Consider the following 22,953-nt stretch of genomic DNA (forward strand, 5'->3'; position numbering starts at 1 on the left):
GAGAAAAAGTGTCTGTCAGATTTTTATTTTTTTTTAAGAATGTTCTTCTAAGCTGCATTCTTTGTCAAACTGAGCCATGCAGTGGGTCACTGTTCACAACACACAGGTCAATCCTCAGCTGACACCCAGCTGTCATAGCTCCAGTCAAATCATTGAGTTCAATGGAGCTCTGACAATTTACATCAGCTGAGGATCTGTCTCATTGTGTAACACAGGTAAGTGGCCTAGGCAGAGAGAGACACAGGGGAACCAAATTATGGGCAAGTTAAAGAGTTAAGACATCAAACACACATTAAAATTCAGGGTTTGAGCCTGCTCTGCAACAAGCCAGCTAAAGGCAAATGAAGTTTAATATTGAAATACGTGAGGTATAGGGTTGACTGAGACAGTTAACAGAATTAAAAGCCAAGTGGGAAAATGTAACATTATAGAACCCTACAATTTAATTGCGGTGGTAACTTATCAAGTAGTTTTGCAGGGCTGTTCTCACAGTTCCCACATGTACTATCAAAACAAATATGCTGAACACTAAAATTTAAAGAGAATTGGTCATTTAATGTGTTGAATTAACACATTTAATAATGTTACCATAACAGGAAATTTATCATCAAGACCACCCATTTATTTTTAATGTAACATGATAGTGTCATACCAACTTATAAAAATGTAAAGAAAAAGCATGCTGTTAAGAAATCAATGTAATATGAATCGACAAGTGTAGTTTCAAATATACTGTTGTATTTTGGTTGCCTAACAACTGTGGTGACATTTACTAGAATCAAATGATAGTTCTTAAAGGGTATTATATAGAAAGAGGGAGAAAGATATAACATAGGATACCAAACTACATGTACCACTGGTCTGATCTGGTATAGTTTGGCCAGTACCAAATGATTAAAAAAAAAAGTGGCTAGCCCATGATTTTTTATTATTGGGATTCTAACTTGTGCCAAGTGAAATATTCTTCCTAATGTCTGCTAGTTAGTGGTTGGCTTATGCCCTGAAGCTTGTGGGTTTCTTTCACATGTTTATCCTACTGTTTCTGTGGCTGTTCTCATTATTCACTGAAAAGTCTGGCCCTCATTTGAATCCCACTAAGCTCTTGGACTCAATATCTTGTAGCAGGGAGTTCCACCAGTTAATTACATATTCCCTTTTATGAATTTTACATGTGCTGCCTGTCAGTTTAATTGGCTGCCTCCTCTTGTATGACAAGAAAGGGGAATAGGAGCTCCTAATGGACCTCTCTTATACCATTCGTTATTTTGTGCACATCTATCATCTACCTTCTTAGAGACAGAGTTTAAGTCCAGAAGGGATCACCAGTTCATACTTATTCGTCTCCTCTCTAAATGAAAAGTTCCAGTCTTCTCCTTCTGTGGAAAACTGTCCATGCCTTCCAATCATGTTGTCAGGTGATCCTGAAGACTCTCTCTTTCTGTTACCTTTTTTGACATGGGTTGACAAGTACTGAACACAATATTCCAAGTGAGGGCAAATCTTGATTTATATAATGGCATAACAACATTTTCCCTACTAATCTCCATCCTTCTTACATGGACTACAGCTTCCCATTGAGCAGGGGTTTTCACTGGGCTCATGGATGAGTTTTAGGTGCATACTAAACCAGGTCTTTCATGTGAAAAGACACGTGTAACCCTTTCTTTCACAGACTACAAAGGATGCAGAGTTACTGAATTGCCACCCTCCAATAAATGGAGCAAAGAGCTACCATTGACTTCCAAAAAACAAAACGATCTTTAACTAGTCACAGTGAAAACCAAAGTGGTATTTTCTGAGCAGGCCTATTCCTTTAGCAGATCCTCATTTAAACATTTTCCACTTAAGCAGTCAGCTATGTCACATGCTAAGGCCTTGTCTACACTACAAGACTATTTCGAATCTACTTAAGTCGAATTTGTGGATTCGACCTTATGAAGTCGAATTTGTGTATCCACAGTAAATACACTAATTCGAATTTCTGAGTCCACAGTAACGGGGCTGGCGTCGACTTTGGAAGCGGTGCACTGTGGGAAGCTATCCCACAGTTCCCGCACTCCCCGCTGCCCATTGGAATGCTGGGTAGAGCTCCCAATGCCTCCTGGGGGAAAAATGTGTCGAGGGTGCTTTTGGGTAACTGTTGTCATTGAACCGTCAATCACGCCCTCCCTCCCTGAAAGCTCCGGCGGGAAATCTGTTCGCGCCCTTCTCTTGTCGGTTACAGCGCGTACGCCACAGCACTGCGAGCATGGAGCCCGCTGCGATCATCGCTGCACTTATGGCCGTTGTCAACTCCTCGCACCTTATCGTCCACCTCTTCCACAGTCAGCTGCTGAGAAATCGTGCGAGGAGGCTCCGGCAGCGCGGTGAGGACAGGAATTCACAGAGTGGCGCAGACCTCTCACAAAGCAGGTTACGCCGCGCCGTGGAGATCATGGTGGCAATGGGTCAAGTTCATGGTGTGGAACGGCGATTCTGGGCCCGGGAAACAAGCACGGACTGGTGGGACCGCATAGTGCTGCAGGTCTGGGATGAATCACAGTGGCTGCGAAACTTCAGGATGCGTAAGGGAACTTTCCTTGAACTCTGTGACTTGCTGTCCCCTGCCCTGAAGCGCCAGGACACCCGGATGCGAGCAGCCCTGAGTGTGCAGAAGCGAGTGGCCATAGCCCTCTGGAAACTTGCAACGCCAGACAGCTACCGGTCAGTAGCGAACCACTTTGGCGTGGGCAAATCTACAGTGGGGGTTGCTGTGATTGAAGTAGCCCACGCAATCGTTGAGCAACTTCTCTCAAAGGTAGTGACTCTCGGAAACGTCCAGGACATCATAGATGGCTTCGGTGGGGCTATAGATGGGACTCACATCCCTATCCTGATACCAGCCCACCAGGCCAGCGAGTACATTAACCGAAAGGGCTACTTTTCAATGGTGCTGCAAGCACTGGTAGACCATAGGGGACGTTTTACCAACATCTTCGTTGGGTGGGCGGGCAAGGTTCATGACGCGCATGTGTTCAGGAACTCTGGTCTGTTTAAACGCCTCCAGGCAGGTACTTTCTTCCCGGACCACAAAATAACAGTTGGGGATGTGCAGATGCCTACAGTGATCCTCGGGGACCCAGCCTACCCGCTAATGCCCTGGCTCATGAAGCCCTATACAGGCGCCTTGGACAGAGAGAAGGAACTCTTCAACTACCGGCTGAGCAAGTGCAGAATGGTGGTGGAGTGTGCTTTCGGACGTCTCAAGGGGAGATGGCGGAGCTTACTGACTCGCTCGGACATCAGCGAAAAGAATATCCCCGTAGTTATTGCTGCTTGCTGTGTGCTCCACAATGTCTGTGAGAGCAAGGGCGAGACCTTTTTGTCCGGATGGGAGGTTGAGGCAAATCGCCTGGCTGCAGTTTACGCTCAGCCAGACACCCGTGCCGAGAGAATATCCCAGCGGGAAGCGCTGTGTATCCGGGAGGCTTTGAAAGCAAGTTTCCTCGGAGAGCAGGGTAACCTATGACTCTCCACTTGCTTTCAAGAGAAACTGACCCTGGGCCTGTGTCTGTATGTGTCGATTTCGATCTGCGGTTACATACCCCGTTCTCCAAGTTTCCCCCACTTCCAAAGCACATTTTAAAGCAAATTAATTGTAACACTCATTATTAATAAATCTTTGTTTTACTTTGCATTTCTGTTCAGGTGTTGAAACATGGACGCATACTGTGCTGGGCACGGTATGCACTGATGTACAGACCGCTTGTTCCATAGAGGAATGACATCCTCCTGCTCCTACATAGGTCTCTGGGGTGGGGGACGGTTGCAAGTGGTTGTGCATGAAGGGGTGGGTTTGCAGGAAGGGGCGAGTGGTGCCTTCTTTGGATAGGGGTTTGGATGACGGCAGTGGGCTGCGGGTTTGGGCGTAGGAAGGGGTGAGGGGTGTGGGGGAAGGGTGAGTATCTGTCCGTGGATGAGGGCTCTTGTTGGGGCTCAGGGCAGCGGAGAGGCTCGTTGCTATGGTGGAAGTGCATGGTAAGGGCAGCGTGCCTTAACATTAAGGGGGTGGCAGGCGCTAGGACCCTGGACAAGCATACACAGCACAGAATGACCCAGGGCAGCATACACCACACAGAGTGACCCTGGTGCCTACTGACTGCAGTGTGTGTGTGCCCTGCAGTTGATCATGGCCCCAAGTCTGTACCCTGGTAATGTAGGCTATCCCGTGCAATTATAAATCCCCTGCCCCCCCATACACAAAAAAATCCTCTGACACGAAAGACGTGACCGAAACAGTGAATAACAGCAAACAGCTTTTAATAATCTAATACACAGTGGGGGGATGAAACTTGGATTTGGGACTGGGTGAGCCTGTAAGGGAAGCACTTCTACAAATTTATAGCGTGAGAGGTGTGTGGTACATTAGCGCTATGCAGTGGTGCAGTGACAGTTCTCACGGCCCCTACCGCCCCGCCGTCTTGTACTTTTGGGTGAGGGGGGGGCAGGACTTCTTGGCGGGGGAGGGCGGTTGCAGATACACTGCAGGGGGGCTCTCTCCTCCTGCCTGCGGTCCTGCAGCACATCAACAAGGCGCCGGAGCGTGTCCGTTTGCTCCCTCATTAGCCCAAGCAGCGTTTGAGTCGCCTGCTGGTCTTCCTGCCGCCACCTGTCCTCCCATTCGATGTGTGTGCGATGCTGTTGACATAGGGTCTCCCTCCACTGTCTCTGCTCTGCCGCCTCGGCTCTGGAGCAAGCCATCAGTTCCGCGAACATCTCGTCCCTAGTCTTTTTCTTTCGCCGCCTAATCTGCGCCAGCCTCTGCGAGGGGGATGCCGGGGCAGTCCGGGAAAGAGCCGAAGCTGTGTGATGGGAAAAGTAAGTGATTTCCTTGAACAGATACATGTTTGCGAACAGTGAACAGTTTTACCCTACTGATGATGTACAGTCTAGTCAGTTTCTCTGAACAAGACCATACAGGGCAACAAGTCTCACGAGATCTCAGGACAAGTTCGAGATTTCGGAATACGCTCTCATTGGCTGCGGCATTGCACAGGAGAGCGGACAAGTGGGGAGAGACAGCTGAATCCGTCTAGCAGACAGTCCTGGTAAGCCTTACAGTACATTCTGCTTATCAGTTAATGGATAGCTGTGCCCTCCCGCTAAAGGCAATCTGGAAATCATATACTCTGACCCTTTTCCAGCCACTCCCGCCAGTGCACGGGAAAGATCAATGTATGCTTTTCCTATGTGGCCTACAACACGTGGCTGTTAAGCGAGGGTCATTGTTATGCAAAGTAAAAGTCAACCATTCACAACAGTAACAATACACTAATTGCCCTAATTAGATGCAGCATTTCATGAACGAGATGCGGGTCCCTCGGAGTCACAAAGAGCGGATGCTAAGGGAAGCCCTGCAGAGACCAGGACCATATGCGGCCATGCTTGTGGAGGCGATGATTCCCATCTACATAAGGATGTCCTGGCGCGGAAGAGTGTGCTTCCATGGAGCACCCAACAAGGCACCTCTCCCCAGGAACCTCCTGCGGAGGCTTTTCGAGGACCTAAATGAGACCTTTCTTGAATTGTCCCTGGAGGATTATTGTTCAATCCCTATATGTGTGGACCTACTTTTCATATAGTTTTTCATTGAAAATTTTATATATAGTATTTCTATTTTTTTATACCTGTTTTATAAAAAATAAATGTTTACATGTTTATAGCACTTACCACCTGATCCTTCCCCTGATTCAGAGTCCGGGTTAACGGCCGGGGAGGGTTGGTAGGGGATCTCTGTGAGGGTGATGAAGAGATCCTGGCTGTCAGGGAAAGCGGTATTGTGTTTGCTGTCGCCTGCGCCGTCCTCCACAGACCGTTCCTCATCTTCCACATCGGCGAACATCGAGGAGGAACTGTCCAGGTTCACTATGCCATCCACTGAGTCCACGGACACTGGTGGGGCAGTGGTGGCAGACCCACCTAGAATGGCATGCAGTGCCTCGTAGAAGCGGCATGTCTGCGGCAGGGCTCCGGAGCGTCCGTTTGCCGCTCTGACTTTTTGGTAGCCTTGTCTCAGGTCCTTGATTTTCACGCGGCACTGCATTGCATCCCGGCTGTATCCTTTCTCTATCATTGCTTTGGAGATCTTCTCGAAGGTCTTTGCATTCCGCTTGCTGGAGCGCAGCTCCGACAGCACAGACTCCTTGCCTCACACACCGATCAGATCCAGGACTTCCCGGTCTGTCTATGCTGGGGACCTCTTTCTATTCTTGGATTGGCCGGACTCCTCTGCTGGAGAGCTCTGCATCGTTGCAGGTGCTGCGGAGCTCGCCCCGATGTCCAGCCAGGACGTCAGATTCAAAGTGCCCAGACAGGAAAATGAATTCAAATTTTCCCGGGTCATTTCCTGTGTGGCTGGTCAGAGAATCCAAGCTCCGACCGCTGTCCAGAGCGTCAACAGAGTGGTGCACTGTGGGATAGCTCCCGGAGCTACTAAGTTCGATTTGCATCCACACCTAGCCTAATTCGAGCTAGCCATGTCAAATTTAGCATTACTCCACCTGTCGGGGTGGAGTACCGAATTCGAACTAAAGAGCCCTCTAGTTCGAATTAAATGGCTTCCTGGTGTGGACGGTTGAGCGGTTAGTTCGAATTAACGCTGCTAAATTCGAATTAAAGTCCTAGTGTAGACCAGGCCTAAGTTCATTTAGTATGTTAGTTCCCTTCTCTTGGAAAATACAGACATGATTTTATTGTTAGTGGTCTCTCTTATCAAGCACATTTACCATTAATTGAAGGCCTAGTGAGTTAGCAGTGTAACAGCCCCAGTCATGTTTTTTTCCAAGACTAGCAGGGCCCTTTAGTCTCTGTGGGGGTAAATATCACTTTTTTTAAAGCAGAACTCCCTACTGAAAACAATGAGTTGTGCTTATAAATTTTTTTTTTTAATTAATGTCTCAGTATAGCCCAATACTATAAGAGATACTGTAATGGAAATACAGTCAGCAAGCATTGTTATTTTTGGTTTTCTTCTATCATGCTGGACATCCATCTGGGGGTGGAACACAGGCTGGAGCTATGACAATTTACCCCATTCAGGATCTGCCCTTATTTCCCTCCAAATACAGATTGTTTCTGTTGTAAAATGGAAAGGTGAAGGAAAAATGGATTTTGCCTGCCAAAATTAGTCAAATGGTGAAGGTGGTACAGTCCAAGTTACACCTTCTGAAGGCATCAATTTACACTAAGCACAAGCATTAAAATGTTTCAGCTTTCAACTGTGAATTGACAAATGTTTTTCGTACTCATTAAATAACCTTATTGGAATGACTTGTCTGTCACTCTACTCTGCAGGGCTTAGTACTGTTTTATTGTTGTGCGATACATTCCAGGAGCTAGGTGATGACATAAATGAATGGCTCAAAAAAAAATGTGCTGTGAAAGTCTCACAGGAGGACAGGATTACTGCACACTTTGGGGGAATTCCCCCAAGTGACCATCCCACGCATGCTGGGTTAGTAAACATAAAGCCTGTCTTTTTCTGATGATGGACTGTGGCTTGAAGGAAGGTTTAGTTGATTACATGGGTGTAAATACTGACTTCAGTTAACGCTTTTGTTTAAATGCTTCATTAGTGTACAGTTTAATCAACAAGAATAAAATAATCCAGGTGGCTCATTTCTCAGTTTTCCGAGTCACTGAGGCAATGGCAGCCTGTGTTGTTTTAAAACAAAACAAGGACCCTGTAAGCTGTGTCAGCCTAGATCCCACAGTCCTCAATTTCACATATACTGAAGAACCTCAGGGTTACAAACACCAGTGTTACAAACTGACCAGTCAACCACACTGGTCAGTTAATTTGGAACCGGAAGTACGAAATCAGGCAGCAGAGACAAAAAACAAAAGGCAAATACAGTTTTTTGTTAAATATAAACTACAACAAAAATAAAGGGAACGTTTTAAAAAAGATTTGACAAGGTCAATTTGTTTCTGTGCTTGTTTCATTTAAATTAAGATGGTTAACAGCCGCATTTTTCTTCTGCATAGGGAAGATTCAAGCTGTATTAAGTCAATTTTCACTCGTAAACTTTTGAAAGAAACGATCATAATGTTTTGTTCAGAGTTAAGAACAACCTCCATTTCCGAGGTGTTTGTAACTCTGAGGTTCTACTGTAACCTCCTGTTTCTGCCCCAGTGGCTGCTTCCCATGTGTATATTTAAGTCCTACTCTCCCTCGACTATAAATAGGTGCATCGTATTTACATGAAAGTTAAGTGCAAAAGCAGCATGTGACTACATTAAAAAAATCCAGATTTTATTTAAGTGAGTACGACTCAATTATGATTTATAAAATAATAAAAAAATATTGATGCTCGGTATCCTGAACTATTATCTCATGCCAGCCTCCAGGTTTTAATGCATGATTGGAGATTTTGAATCACATACTTAGACTGATTAACTGGCACAAATCCCACCGCCAAGACTAGATCAATGGTGAGTCCAGTTTTTCTTACTCATCAATAGCAGTTCATTCTTATTATACATGTTTTCTGTTAAGCTGTTCATTTTATACTATACTAGCATCTTTTGACTAAAAAACCCAGTAAATATTTAATACCTTTCAGCTTTGCAAAACCTATACAATTTATATGCCCACCTTATTTAAACTGTCACAGGATCACGTTTTAAATCCTCAGTGACTGCAAAAAAAGTAAGAAAGAGATGAATACAATAGCACTAATGCAAACCTAATGCTGCCCCGGTGTAGTTCCATATGGAATTGAATCTGAAATATTCCAGGAATAAAGTAAGAAACTACATTTTAATTTCATTAAAAATTAAGCATCACAACAGCAGTAACAGCAAAATAGCATTAACCAGAGGCAGCATTCTTGACTATAAGATGAAGTCTAATGAAGAACACTGTATTGAATGTTTATAAATAGGCTTTCCCTCCCGCCCCCCATGTCATTTGCAGCATGTCATTGTATCATGGATATCGGAGATTAAAACCTTAAAGATTAATACATTTCAGTTAGTGAAATAAAAAGATAAGTGTCATACTAAACATTAAATTCCATGAGAAACATGTACCGTAAGTAATCATTAACATAAGAGCTGCCTTAGTAATGGCACCTGAAGCAGACGGGTTATGACTTGTATTTACCCACCCCCAAAAAAAGCTCACAGAAAAGACTATTTCAAAACCAAGGAAATCTGTTCTGAATTTTATTTTACTGTTTAATATAACAGTTGAAAAATTATTTAAAGATGGGACCATATGGTCTGAAAACCCAGAATCAAGGGAAGGAGTGAAATATTGTAACCATTAACCTAATGTTCAACTTAAATTTTGAAAAAAAAAAAGAAAAAAAGTCAAAAGAGTCCCTAGAGAAGTAGTTCTAGGCTCAGTTAATAAAAAGTTGATGACAGGAATGCTCTTTTATTCATTAACTTTGAGGACACTGATTCACTTGTGTTTTCTAAATCTCTGAGGGCTGCATTTTTCAGTGTAATTTAGAAGAAGTTATGGGAGATTTTCAGTTATTGCCATTAAAAAAGAAACTTTGCAAACTCACCACAGAGTGGTGGATGAGATGGCAGAGCTGTCGTCTGTTTTAAGTATAGGGAAACTGTTCAGATGCCACTGTGTTTAAATGCTGCCTTTAACAAAAAAAAATCTGATCACTTTATTTCACTGATATTGAAGTTGCTAAATATAAACCTGATTTGTGCACCTATAATATACATAACCTGTACAAAGACACAAATCACATCCCCCAGAAGTCAATACAAATTTTGCCTTTTACTTCAGTGGAAGCAGGCTCAGGCCCAACCTGACTTGGGCCTGGTCTACACTACGCGTTTATACCGAATTTAGCAGCGTTATACCGATTTAACCCTGCACCTGTCCACACAATGAGGCCCTTTAAATCGATATAAAGGGCTCTTTAAACTGGTTTCTGTACTCCTCCCCGACGAGGGGAGTAGCACTGAAATCGGTATTGCCATGTCGGATCAGGGTTAGTGTGGCCGCAATTTGACGGTATTGGCCTCCGGGCAGTATCCCACAGTGCACCATTGTGACTGCTCTGGAAAGCCGTCTGAACTCGGATGCACTGGCCAGGTAGACAGGAAAAGCCCCGCGAACTTTTGAATTTCATTTCCTGTTTGCCCAGCGTGGAGCTGTGATCAGCACGGATGGCCATGCAGTCTCAAATCCAAAAACAGCTCCAGCATGGACCGTACGGGAGATACTGGATCTGATTGCTGTATGGGGAGACAAATCTGTTGTATCAGAGCTCCGTTCCAGAAGACGAAATGACAAAGCATTTGAGAAAAATCTCCAGGCTATGATAGACAGAGGCCACAGCAGGGACTCAGCACAGTGCTGCGTGAGAAGCGTAACGAAAAGCCAAAGAATCAAATGGATGCTCATGGAGGGAAGGAGGGGAGACTGAGGACTCGAGCTATCCCACAGTTCCTGCAGTCTCCGAAAAGCATTTGCATTCTTGGTTGAGCGCCCAATGCCTGAAGGGTCAAAAACATTGTTGCCAGTGGTTCAGGGAATGTGTCGTCAATTTACTCCCCCCTTCCCCCCCTCAAAGAAAAGGGAAAAAAATCATTTCTTGCGTCTTTTCAATGTCACCATGTGTCTACTGGATGTTGCTGGTAGACGGGGTGCTGCAGCGCTAAACAGCAGCATCCTCTCCCCTCCCCGGTGGCAGACGGTACGGTACAAAATGACTGATAGCCGTCCTCGTCATCATCCTGTGAGTGCTCCTGGCTGGCCTCAATGAGGTCAGCTGGGGCGCCTGAGCAAAAATGGGAATGACTCCCGGTCATTCCCTTCTTTAAGCTTTGTGTCCTGGAGATTCAGTCCTGGCAGATGGTGCAATAGGGCTGGTAACCGTCCTCATCATAGCAGCTGGAGGCTGAGCTCCTCTCCCCTCCTCACCCTTTAATGAGTAATAGAGATGTCCTGCCTGGACTATCATAGCAGCTGGAGGCTGCCTCCCCATCATTTTATCTCACTAAAAAGTCAGTGTTTCTTATTCCTGCATTCTTTATTACTTCATCACACAAATGGGGGGACACTGCCACGGTAGCCCAGGAGGGGTGTGGGAGGAGGGAAGCAACAGGTGGGGTTGTTGCAGGGGCACCCCCTAGAATGGCATGCAGCTCAGCATTTCTGCAGGATATCTGGAGCTCTGACTCGGAGTGGCTGTGCTCTCTGGTTCTCTAGTAGACTTGCCCCATATTCTAGGCAGGACTGACTATTTTTAGACAAAACATAAAGAAGGGAATGACCTGGGAAGTCATTCCCATTTTTGTCCATGCGCCCCTGGCCGACCTCAGCGAGGCCAGCCAGGAGCACCAATGACAGCAGCAGACGGTACAATATGACTGGTAACCATCATCGCCAATTTCCAAAGCAGCAGACGGTGCAATAGGGCTGGTAACTGTCTCTGCTACCTTGCAAAGGCAAATGAATGCTGCTGTGTAGCGCTGCAATACCGCGTCTGTCAGCAGCATCCAGTACACATACAGTGACAATGAAAAAAGGCTAAACGGGCTCCATGGTTACCATGCTATGGCGTCTGCCAGGGCAATCCAGAGAAAAAGGGCACGAAATGATTGTCTGCCATTCCTTTCACGGAGGAAGGATTGAGTGAATTTACCCAGAATCACCCGCGACACTGTTTTTGCACCATCATGCATTGTTATCTCAACCCAGAATTCCAATGGGCGGGGGAGACTGCGGGAACTATGGGATAGCTACCCACAATGCAACGCTCTGGAAATCGACGCTAGCCTCGGTACATGGACGCACACCGCCAAATTAATGTGCTTAGTGTGGACGCGTGCACTCGACTTTATACAATCTGTTTTAAAAAACGGTTTATGTAAAATCGGAATAATCCCATAGTGTAGACATAACCTCCTTGGTTCTCTGCAACTTTGGGTATTTTAGGCTAGGATCCACACAGGGATCTAAGGAAGTTAAGCCATTCAATGAGAGTTGGGTACCTAACTCCCTGTGGCCCAGGGGCACCATTTGAGGGGGAGGGGGGCAGGCGAGGGCGCTAGCACCCCTCCCTCCTCCAAGTTCCGTAGGGGAGGTCTACTCACCCAAGCCCAGATGGAGCTCTTAACCGCAACAGCTTAAGTGTGATATGTGATGAGTTCGGAAGCTGGGAGCAGCACAGCCTTTGGGTCTAGGAGTTTGTTTATAAACAGAGGCAGGTGATTAGGATAACAAAAGGCTTGTCATTAAAGTAAATTAAGGCTCCTTAGATGATCCTGAAAGCACTGCCAGGCACTTCAGTTAAAAGACAGGAAACAAAGGGTAGGAATAAAAGGTGAGAATGGAGAGTGGTAAGTAGTGGTGTCCCTGGGGGGTGGGGCTCTGTACTGGGACCAGTCCTATTCAACATATTCATAAGTGATCTGGAAAAAGGGGTATGCAGTGAGGTGGCAAAAATTGCAGATGATACTAAATTACTCAAGATAGTTAAGTCCAAAGAGACTGTGAGGCGTTATAAAGGGATCTCTCAAAACTTGGGTGACCGGGCAACAAAATGTCATAAGAAATTCAATGTTGATAAATGCAAAGTAATGCACTTGGCAAAATATAATCCCAACTGTACATACAAAATGATGGGGTCTAAATTTGCTGAACCCATCAATAAAGAGATCTTGGAGTCATTTGTGGATAGTTCTCTGAAAACATCTGCTCAATGTGCAGTGGCAATTAAAAAAGCTAACAGAATATTGAGAATCATTAGGAAAGGGATACATAAGAGAAATCTCATATTGCCTCTTTATAAATCCATGGTATGCCAACATATTGAATAGTGCATGCAGATTCAGTCACCCCATCTCAAAAATGATATATTGGATTTGGAAAAGGTAGAGAGAAGGGCAACAGAAATTATTAGGGGTACAGAACACCTTCAGTATGAGGAGACAAATAGACTTTTCAGCTTGGAAAAGAGATGACTAAGAGGGGATATGATAGAGGTCTAAGAAATCCATGAATGGTGTGGAAAAATTGAATAAGGAAGTGTTATTTACTCCTTCACATAACATAAGTACTAGGGGTTACCAAATGAAAATTAATAGGTAGCAGACTTAAAAACAAAAACATAAATTTCCTCAGTCAACATGTGGAACTCTTTGTGAGGGGATGTTGTGAAGGCCAAAACTATAACAGGGTTCCAATAAGAACTAAATACATTAATGGAGGATAGGTCCTGCAATGGCTATTAGCCAGAGATCCAACATTACGTTCTGCATGTCCTTCGCCTCCGTTTGCCAGAAGCTGGGAGCGGGCAACAGGGCAACTTGGTGATTCCCTGTTCTGTTCATTCCCCCTGGGGCACCTGGCATTGGCCACTATTGGAAGACAGGATACTGGGCTAGATGGTCCTTTGGTCTGACCCAGTATGGCCGTTCTGATGTCCTTATATAGAACCCAGATGTATCTGCTCCCCACTGTAACCCAGAGCTGGGATAGAACCCAGGAGTCCTGACTGGGTCTCTCTCTCTCTTCCCACAGTGTTAGTAATAAAGTAAGAATATACATTAAAATTTTAAACCTAGCCAGTGTTCCTTAAGTGACTTGCCACAAGATGTCAGAACATGTTATTAGAGCTGAGTGGATCTATATTTATTTTTCTTTATAAAGGAATTAAATACAGGGCTCCTGTCAGCTAACTGCATGGAGGCCAATCATTACAGCTTTGAGGGTCTCTTTAGAATCATAGAATATCAGGGTTGGAAGGGACCCCAGGAGGTCATCTAGTCCAACCCCCTGCTCGAAGCAGGACCAATCCCCAGACAGATTTTTGCCCCAGATCCCTACATGGCCCCCTCAAGAATTGAGCTCACAACCCTGGGTTTAGCAGGCCAATGCTCAAACCACTGAGCTAGCCACAGGACAGTGCTGCTCTTCTGCACATTCTGCATCCCTCCTCATTTAGCGACTGGGTGGCAAGACAAGAGCAAGTTCAGGATAATGCGAATGTATGAAGGGACAAGGACTCCCACATTAGCAGCCAGCTGCTGCCCTCTAATGTACATGATTCCACAGTGAACCATCTCAGCAGCAGTGAAAGCAAGAGCACAGAATAACTCCACTTAGGACCTCCCCTGAAATGCACATTGGTTTTGCAGGGTGCGGGGGGGAAATGAGAAAATTAAGGTGATTAGAGACCCATCTAGCTCCCTCCCAACCCATAACCCAGACTGTGACAGTGATGGGTGACTTAGAACAGGGGTTCTCAACAAATTTTTTGGTGGCCTCAGAGCACAGCCACCAATTCTTGCCGGTGGCCACTCTGACAATTTTTCCTAAAATACTTAATTAACTTTAGGAAAAACAAATAAATATGCACATATGCATGTCCCAATCATTGTAATTTATGTAGGATTTTTTGTTTTTTAGATTCAATACAAATAATGTACAGTTGTCGCTATTCTTTACTCAACCTAAATAGAATAGAAACACAAATAAGGTGCTTTGCACATTCTTGTCCTTTTTCTTATGTCTTTTGCTTGCTTTCCTTTAAAAAGACTTGCTAGTTACTAAGTCTGCTGTGAAAAGTGATATTAATAAACATACAAGTATCACTTTTCCACAGCAGACTAACTCAGCCTCAGCAAACCTGGGGACAAATTAAGCCCTGAACGGGAAGATGGATATGGAGGCAGCAAGGGCTAGGGGTTATGGGGGTGGTAGTGATTGTGGAGCCAGAGCTCGCCTCTGTACAGCCAGGGAATGGAGCCTGAAGCCCCATGGCTGGAGCCTGCCACCTGCCCGGCCCTGGGAAGGTGGGGAACTCATTGGCTGTGTGCTCCTCCAGATTTTCTCTCTCTGGTGGGCACAGCCCTGGGGGAGGGGGCCACAGCTACCCCCCTCACAAATCACTGCCCAGGAGGCTGTGGCCGCAAGAAAAGTCCCTGGTGGCTGCATGCGGCCACTGTGGCTGCATTTGAGAAATGCTGACTTAGAGGTACAGTGCAGGTTTTATGCTGAAACAGAGGTAGCAGCAGGTAACAGTCATACCAATTCTCAGCACTAATAAGCACTGAAAAAGAAAACACAAGCCATGATCATAATGAAGGGAGAAACCCATTATTTTAATTTGCTCAAGTAAGTTTGATAACCCAGGACCTGATTCTCCTCTGATTTACCCTAGTGTAAAAGAGGAGTAACCTCAGTGAAGTCTATGAAGCTACAAGAGGGTATAACTAGTGTGACTGAATGAAGAATCAGGCCCCTGATGTATAAACGTGCTAAATCTGAAGTCAAGAAGTCAGTAGGGACTTGATGAGACTCTCTATGGCTGGATGCTCTCTCCTGACTGTGGAATATTGTCTGAATCTAACTCCATTGCCCTAATAGGCTTCATATGTAAATAAATTGAGGAAACTCTTCATCATATTTTAACTGGGAGTGGAAGGAGTTCATTAAAAAAACCCACTATGGCAATGGTAATAGTACATTTTCTTTACCATTTCCGGTTTATTTTGGGAGAAAAAGGGGTAAACAATTAGAGAAGAAAGGGAAATAGAAAAGCCATCAGCCCAGCAGGCTGGCTCCCCTCCCACTGTTATCCTTCTGACACCAAAACCATGGAGTGTATCACTCACAGTCTAGCAAAGCAAAGCACCCCATTACAATTATGCTTCTAAAAGATGTGGCTAGTGGAGGACGCCAAAATTGGCTTTCAGTGTTAAACAATAAAGTATATTTATTTTATCCACTGAGACATTTCCCAGATGGTATCATCCACACAGCCCCCTCCAGGACTAGGATGACGGGGAGTAGATTTTTGACGGATGCATTTGCAAGGCTCCATGTTTCACTGAGATACAGCATTCGGAGAACAATAGGAGGCCTCATTCTGCTCTCATTTACACCAGTGTGAATCGGGTGTAACTATTGAAGTCTGTGGAGTTGCACTAAAGTAAGATCGGAACCAGGCCCACAGTGTGCATGAATTCTTTCCACTTTTATGCATTAGGTCAGGGGTTCTCAAACTGAGGGTCAGAACCCCTCAGGGGGTCGTGAGGTTATTACATGGGGGGTGTCGCAAGCTGTCAGCCTCAACCCCAAGCCCCGCTTTGCCTCCAGCATATATAAATGTATATAACACCATTATAAAAGTGTTTTTAATTAATAAGGAGGGGTTGCACCCAGAGGCTTGCTATGTGAAAGGAGTCACCAGTACAAAAGTTTGAGAACCACTGCATTAGATATTAAACTCAACCCTCGGCTGAGGGAGTGAGGTCTATGCATTGTTTAAGTTCCAAGGGGGCTTACATAGGCCCTAGGTGGTGACAGGGCCGCCCAAAGGATTCAGGGGGCCTGGGGTCTTCGGCGGCGGCGAGTCCTTCCGCTTTGGCGGTGGGGGGTCCTTCCACTCCGGGACCCGCCGCTGAAGTGCCCCAAAGACCCACGGCAGGGGCCCCTCCGCTGCCGAATTACCACTGAAGACCCGGCACTTCGGCGGCGGGTCCCGCTTCGGCGGTAATTCGGCGGCGGGGGATCCGCCGCTGAAGACCCAGAGCGGAAGAAGCTCCGGGGGCCCGGCCCTGCAAGAGTTTTCTGGGGCCCCCAGAGCAAGTAAGGACCCCACTCCAGGAGCCCCGAAAAACTCTCGTGGGGGCCCCTGTGGGGCCCGGGGCAAATTGCCCCCCCCCCCGGGCAGCCCTGGGTGGTGAATAGATTTGGTGCTGATCCTTGGCACTGGACTGAACGCACAAGCAGCTCTGGTAGCCACGCCCCACATATCCTGGGCACAGCAGCCCTGGGGCTACTAGAGCCCTCAGGCTACAGCTGAAGGAGAGCTGCATAGCCAGTGTAGAGGGATTCTGTTGTTCCTGCCCACCTCACTCTGAACCCCTGCAAACATCCACCACGGTTCATAGATTGTGCACGGGATCCAGGGCCAAACCCAGTGTCAGTTAGACAAATGACAGTGAAAGGGCCATAGAGCTGCACATCTTACCATAACAGAGTCACTAAGTACAAAGACAAATAACATTGCCTCTATCCAGAAATGAAATAGGCTGTTTATATTTGTCCTCTTTATATTTGATTTTACTGTTTGCAGTATCTCCTCTTTAGAAAAGGGTTTCTGTGATTCACGCCAGCCCTGCCTCTCCCCACAGGGTGTAGATTAAAGGAACCAAGATAGAGAATATGAATGTAATTGTCATTTCTTTTGCTGTGTCAAACCACACACTCGCATTGCTGCTAGGACGTGGTTCAACTGGGTGACTAGTGAAGTTATGATAACAAAAAGCAAATAAGGGCACACGTCATCAGGGATCTACAACCCATCCTGGACAATGATCCCACACTTTCACAGGCCTTGGGTGGCAGGCCAGTCCTTGCCCACAGACAACCTGCCAACCTGAAGCATATTCTCACCAGCAACTGCACACCGCACCATAGTAACTCTAGCTCAGGAACCAACCCATGCAACAAACCTCGATGCCAACTCTGCCCACATATCTACACCAGCAACACCATCACAGGACCTAACCAGATCAGCCACACCATCACCGGTTCATTCACCTGCACGTCCACCAATGTAATATATGCCATCATATGCCAGCAATGCCCCTCTGCTATGTACATCGGCCAAACTGGACAGTCTCTAAGGAAAAGGATAAATGGACACAAATCAGACATTAGGAATGGCAATATACAAAAACCTGTAGGAGAACACTTCAACCTCCCTGGCCACACAATAGCAGATTTTAAGGTGGCCATCCTACAGCAAAAAAACTTCAGGACCAGACTTCAAAGAGAAACTGCTGAGCTCCAGTTCATCTGCAAATTTAACACCATCAGCTCAGGACTAAACAAAGACTGTGAATGGCTTGCCAATTACAGAACCAGTTTCTCCTCCCTTGGTTTTCACACCTCAACTGCTAGAACAGGGCCTCATCCACCCTGATTGATCTAACCTCATTATCTCTAGCTTGCTTCTTGCTTGCTTATATATACACACCTGCCCCTGGAAATTTCCACTGCTTGCATCCGAAGAAGTGGGTATTCACCCACGAAAGCTCATGCTGCAAAACGTCTCTTAGTCTATAAGGTGCCACAGGATTCTTTGCTGCTTCTACAGAACCAGACTAACACGGCTACCCCTCTGATACTTCATCTTTCTATACTCCCTGGTGATCTGGTCCTGCTCCTGTCATTGTCAACACCAAATACTGCATTGATTTCACTGAGACCAGGGCTGTGCCTTGTGCTTATTAGGCCTTTTTCTCCTTCATCCTACAGCAATGCCCGCATCAGCCATCAACACCGTAGGCCTGGTTGCAAAACTCAGGGAATCCAAATCCTGAGTCACAAGATTCTATTGAAGGGCCTGATGCAGAAATAAACCTCTGCTGAGGAAACTAAGACCTGGTCTACGCTGGGGAGGGTGTAGATTTATCGCCTCTAGACTAGATGAGATAATCAACCCCCGTTGGATCGACATGTAGACATACCCCAAGATACAGGGGTATGGACAATGCAGGACTGAGCCCTACTGCAACAGGGTGCTCTACTTACCACTGGATGGTGCCACCTCCTGGCAGTTCTGGGGATCAGCTCAATCAGGCCAACACCCCTTCCACTGGTTACATCCCATCAGTTTCTCCTCCGCAGCCCCCTCTCGCTCTCAGGAACTGCAGCTGTCTTCTCCGTGACTCATCCCCTCCAGCCAGGTCACTAGTGTGGTTTCTGGGGTAGGGGCTGTGTGCATCGAGGTTTGTACTCTCCAGCAGTCTCAGGCAGTCTTTCTGCTTCACTGCCTCACAGTGCCAGGCTGGCAGGGGAACCCAGGCCCACCCTCTACTCCAGGTTCCAGCTCAGGGAGTCTCTACACAGCAGCCAAGGTCCATTCCCTGCACCTTGCTGCCTTTCCCTGAGCCACTTCCTTACCTCCTGACCTTTCCCACTCCTCTGAGTTTGCCAGTCTCTTCACTCCCTCCTCCCAGAGAGAAACTTTAGGCAACTGTCTCTGTAAGCCCTCAAACACTCCTCCCATCTCCCAGGGAGTGACTGCAGCCTTCTCCCTGCTACCCCTTGTGTTTCCATTTTCCTGTCTTTTATAGAAGCCCCGCCTGTCTCTCACAGGTGAGCTTCTCTCTAATTAGCTGCCTCCAGCCTAAAGCTTCTCCCTCTGCAGTCTAATTAACTGATTGGGCACACCTGGTCCAAGTCAGCTCTGGCAGGGCCAGTGTGGGGAGCACACCCCATCACACCTACATTCAAAAATTCAGTTCATGTTAGAAATATGGACAGATACGTCTGGAAATTTAAAGTTCAGGTTAAAACCATGTGTGGCTAACATCTCACACCACTTCAAAGAGGGGGAAAGAACTTACTGATGGAGACAGGATACTGAGCCTGTGGGAGTCAGTCTGGGAAAGAGAAATTCTTATGCAATGTCTTATTCTCACACAACCATCCTGGCAGTGAGGACAGACTCCAGAAGCAGCTGCTGTGCCCAGCTCTCAGAGGCCAAAGAGAGGGTCACCATGTAGTGAGGAACCCCCCCACACATGTACAAAAACCTCAGCCTCAATCATGCATCTTCTGTTTTCTCTTAGAGCTGCAAATCCCCTCTCCTGCCTCTGGTTAAATAAGATGTAGGCTACATTTAATCTGACTCGGTTTTCCCAGCACACAAAAAATTAAGTGCAAGGCATTTCATTTTGAGAGACAACTATAAATTTAGGCTTGTGTAAATATGCATTTAAGCTTGTGTAAATATGAATTAAGGCATTTTAAGAAAGCATGCTGTTTATCTGGTTAAAGCCATATTTAGCCCTTTTTCAGCCAGGACACTGCAGTGGCTCCTCCAGTATATCACAAATACATGTTTTGGTGCTTGTACTCATTTAGAAAATTATTATATATGCATTTGACCCAGCAGATAGGGTACATCATATAAATCAAGCTGCTTTTTTTAACCCAATACATTACAACAATCCTTCAGAGTTCACAGACTGTAGCCTGGTAAAACTGCGGTGGCTTTCAAGCATCCATAGAACTAACAGTATTTACATGGTGCCTTTCATCCCACAGCAGCCTAAAGTGCTTTACTAACGTGTTAAGTGCTCTTAACTCCAACTGATGTCAATGGGATTTGAGGGCACTCAGCACTTCTCAGGACTATATTCTTCATGTATAATGTAGCCTCTGGGGTGGAGGACAGCAGCCGACCAACACACAGTATACTGCACAACAGTGAAATTTTGGCCAAGTTGCTAGAGAAACTCTGACTCTCATAAAGTGCCAGGAAATCTCTGATGGCCATGCAGAGGAGACAGGACTTTACTTTTAAATAAAGATCCACTATAATTTATCCTGTTAACTGCTGTAGAACCATACAATATATGGTGAAAGCAAAATCCTCCTCTCCAGTCCACACTGCAGATTTCTGATGAGTTCTCTCTACTTATTCCACTGATGTCAGAGCAAGTTCTGCACATGTAATGACATGCAACAAATAGCCATAGTGTGAAAGAGCAAAGAGAAATTTACCTTAAGTCTGCTCAAAATATGAATATGTTTGGTAAAAGCTTGAGCTTGAAACAGTATGCAGCATCGCACAATTTTGAAAATCAGCTACTGTCCATGAGCTGCACATGAACAAAGTATTTGTGACTATTATCACTCAGTCGTTTTCTAGTTTGCTTGTTTTTCAAAATACCTAGGAGATCTTGAGCACTGGCCTGCATTATGAAGACGTGACCTGGTAAATTTGAGTTTTAAAGAAAAAAAAGCATTTTAAAGTTTTAGGGGTAGGGGAGAGAAAGAAAGTTAGTTCTAGGACAATGAGACTACTCACATATATAAGGACAGACTACTTGCATAAATAAAGGTTGCAGGATTGGCTCTGGTTTCAAATCCTTAAAGTAGGGAAAGCTGCTAGTTTCTAGTGGAATTACTTAAACTTACGATACTGTACAAATCTTTGAAAAAAAGCTGGTAGACCTGCTATAAATTATTCCAGTGTAAATCCAGAGTAATCCCATTGAACCCAGTGAGATTATTCTACATTTACACTGGAACAAAAAGCAGGATCTGACCTATCTCACTAATTGCTACATTATTTCGGATTCAGATGGATAGAAGCAGAACTGGGAAAAGTACTGAAATTTTTCCATACACACCCCACTTTGAATTTTTAAACAAATTCACTTGTGTCCACTTCCTGCAGTTATTCTAGCAATCAGGTTTATTGACAGGAATGTTTATGAAAACTAAATTCTAAGTGAGTATTGGGGAATCTTTGCACAGTGAGAATTTTAGAACCAAATATTTGCCTTGAAACCTAATTTTTTTTAAGAGTAAAGATTATCCAGTTAGGAAACAGAAATATGCTATGTAACCTACATGTCCAATCAGAAATAAACAGCTCAAATTTTGAATGATCAGATACATGCAATGAACTGCTTGTGTACGACTGATAGACTGCGAATGAAACCCCAAAAGTTACTTGGTGAATAATTAATAAGCTAGAAAAAGTTGTAGACTGCTCACAATGTGGGAACAGAAGGAAAAGCAAAAATTGCTTCCTCCAAATTATCTTTGCCATCTGTGTATCTTGCATACTGTTCTTTTTATTTTCATGCAGCAGAATTTGAGAACAGAGTGATGTAAATCACTGATGTTTCAGTTCACTACCCAAACAAAAAAAAATTAATTTCAGATCAACACAACATGAAAGTTTTTCAGTTTTCTCAGAGAAACAAAATGTTTTTGTTTGGGATCAAACGTAGGGTTTCATTTGACCTGATACAACATAAACATTTCTTGTTGGGGTATTTAACTGCTTTTTTCTATTCACAAAACCATCACAGGAGGAGGTGCTGTTGTTCTCCCACCCCACATTCTCCCATCTCCAATTTGAACTGGAACCAGGTGCCATCCCTCCTTGGTGAGTGCCCTGACCATCAGGCTATAGAATCATTCTGACTCTCTCATTCTGGCCCAATTAATGAATATCGATTTATATAAAGTAGAACAGCTTCGGCAGGAGATATTGAGAGACGGGCCCGACCCCACAATACCCCATTGCCCAGTGGTTAGGGCACTTTTTCTGCAGTGTGGAAGACACACATTCAAATTCCTGCTCCAAATCAGGCAGAGTGGAGACTTGAACATTCCAGATCCCAGGTGAGTGTTCTAATCACTGAAGTATACGGTGTAAGGGGGGAAGTGACATCACCACCAGTTTTGTGGATGGCACCCAAGTCCCTTTGCGAATCTAGCTCGACAAAATAATTTCGGCTGAAACTATTCAGTGAATTCATGTTGAATTTGTGAATAGTTTTGATAGACCCCAAACTGCACATTTTGACGAATAAACTATTTGAAAATTGTCACCCGGCTCTATTTGAAAAGTCCTAAACCCCCCACATGCCAAAATTCTTTAAGAGAGAGTCATTTTCAATGAAAATGAAGAATGCTGCTGCATATATGCATGTCCGTATGGATCTGGCACTTTTCAACAGAGATCTGAATTTATTTCAAGTGCCCTCTATTTTGGACATTCACAGAATTGGTACATTCAAACATGCAAATCAGTTTGAAAGTTTGATCCAAATAGTGCACTTCTGCTCTTATATTTCTTAAGCAAAAATGTAGGGCTCTTTCACAATCAAATTATGATGCACCTTGTTATCAAGAGTTTTGAATGAGAATGCCCTGAAATTGCAGTGTGCAGAAACAAACACCTCACCCAATACATTCTGATTTATATCTGCTAAAGGAACCTCACTATCTAGTATAGTACATATTTTTTGCCAGAATAAGGAGATCTAACACAAGATGCATTGGTATCTACAGCACCAGCTCTGGAGATCAGGGTGCTTTAAATTATTGAGATCACATGAATGATAACCATCATGACGGCCTTCAAAGTTTCTCTCATTAGCTGTTCTGTA

The 22,953-nt window shown here is 45.0% G+C and overlaps 2 long non-coding RNA genes across 2 annotated transcripts in view; both read right to left on the reverse strand.

Moving 5' to 3' along the window:
- The window catches only part of LOC123378776, a 60,114-nt gene that overhangs the window by 32,608 nt on the left and 4,553 nt on the right, over positions 1 to 22,953 (reverse strand). The gene's annotated exons all lie outside the window — the stretch shown is intronic.
- On the reverse strand, positions 1,342 to 12,149 carry LOC123378777. Its single transcript, XR_006582729.1, has 3 exons — positions 12,112 to 12,149; positions 8,636 to 8,678; positions 1,342 to 1,470 (listed from the first exon to the last, which is right to left on the reverse strand). It is a non-coding gene; the product is annotated as an uncharacterized LOC123378777 (long non-coding RNA).

This window comes from Mauremys mutica, chromosome 10, assembly GCF_020497125.1.
Source record: "Mauremys mutica isolate MM-2020 ecotype Southern chromosome 10, ASM2049712v1, whole genome shotgun sequence".
Classification (NCBI taxonomy): Eukaryota; Metazoa; Chordata; order Testudines; family Geoemydidae; genus Mauremys; species Mauremys mutica.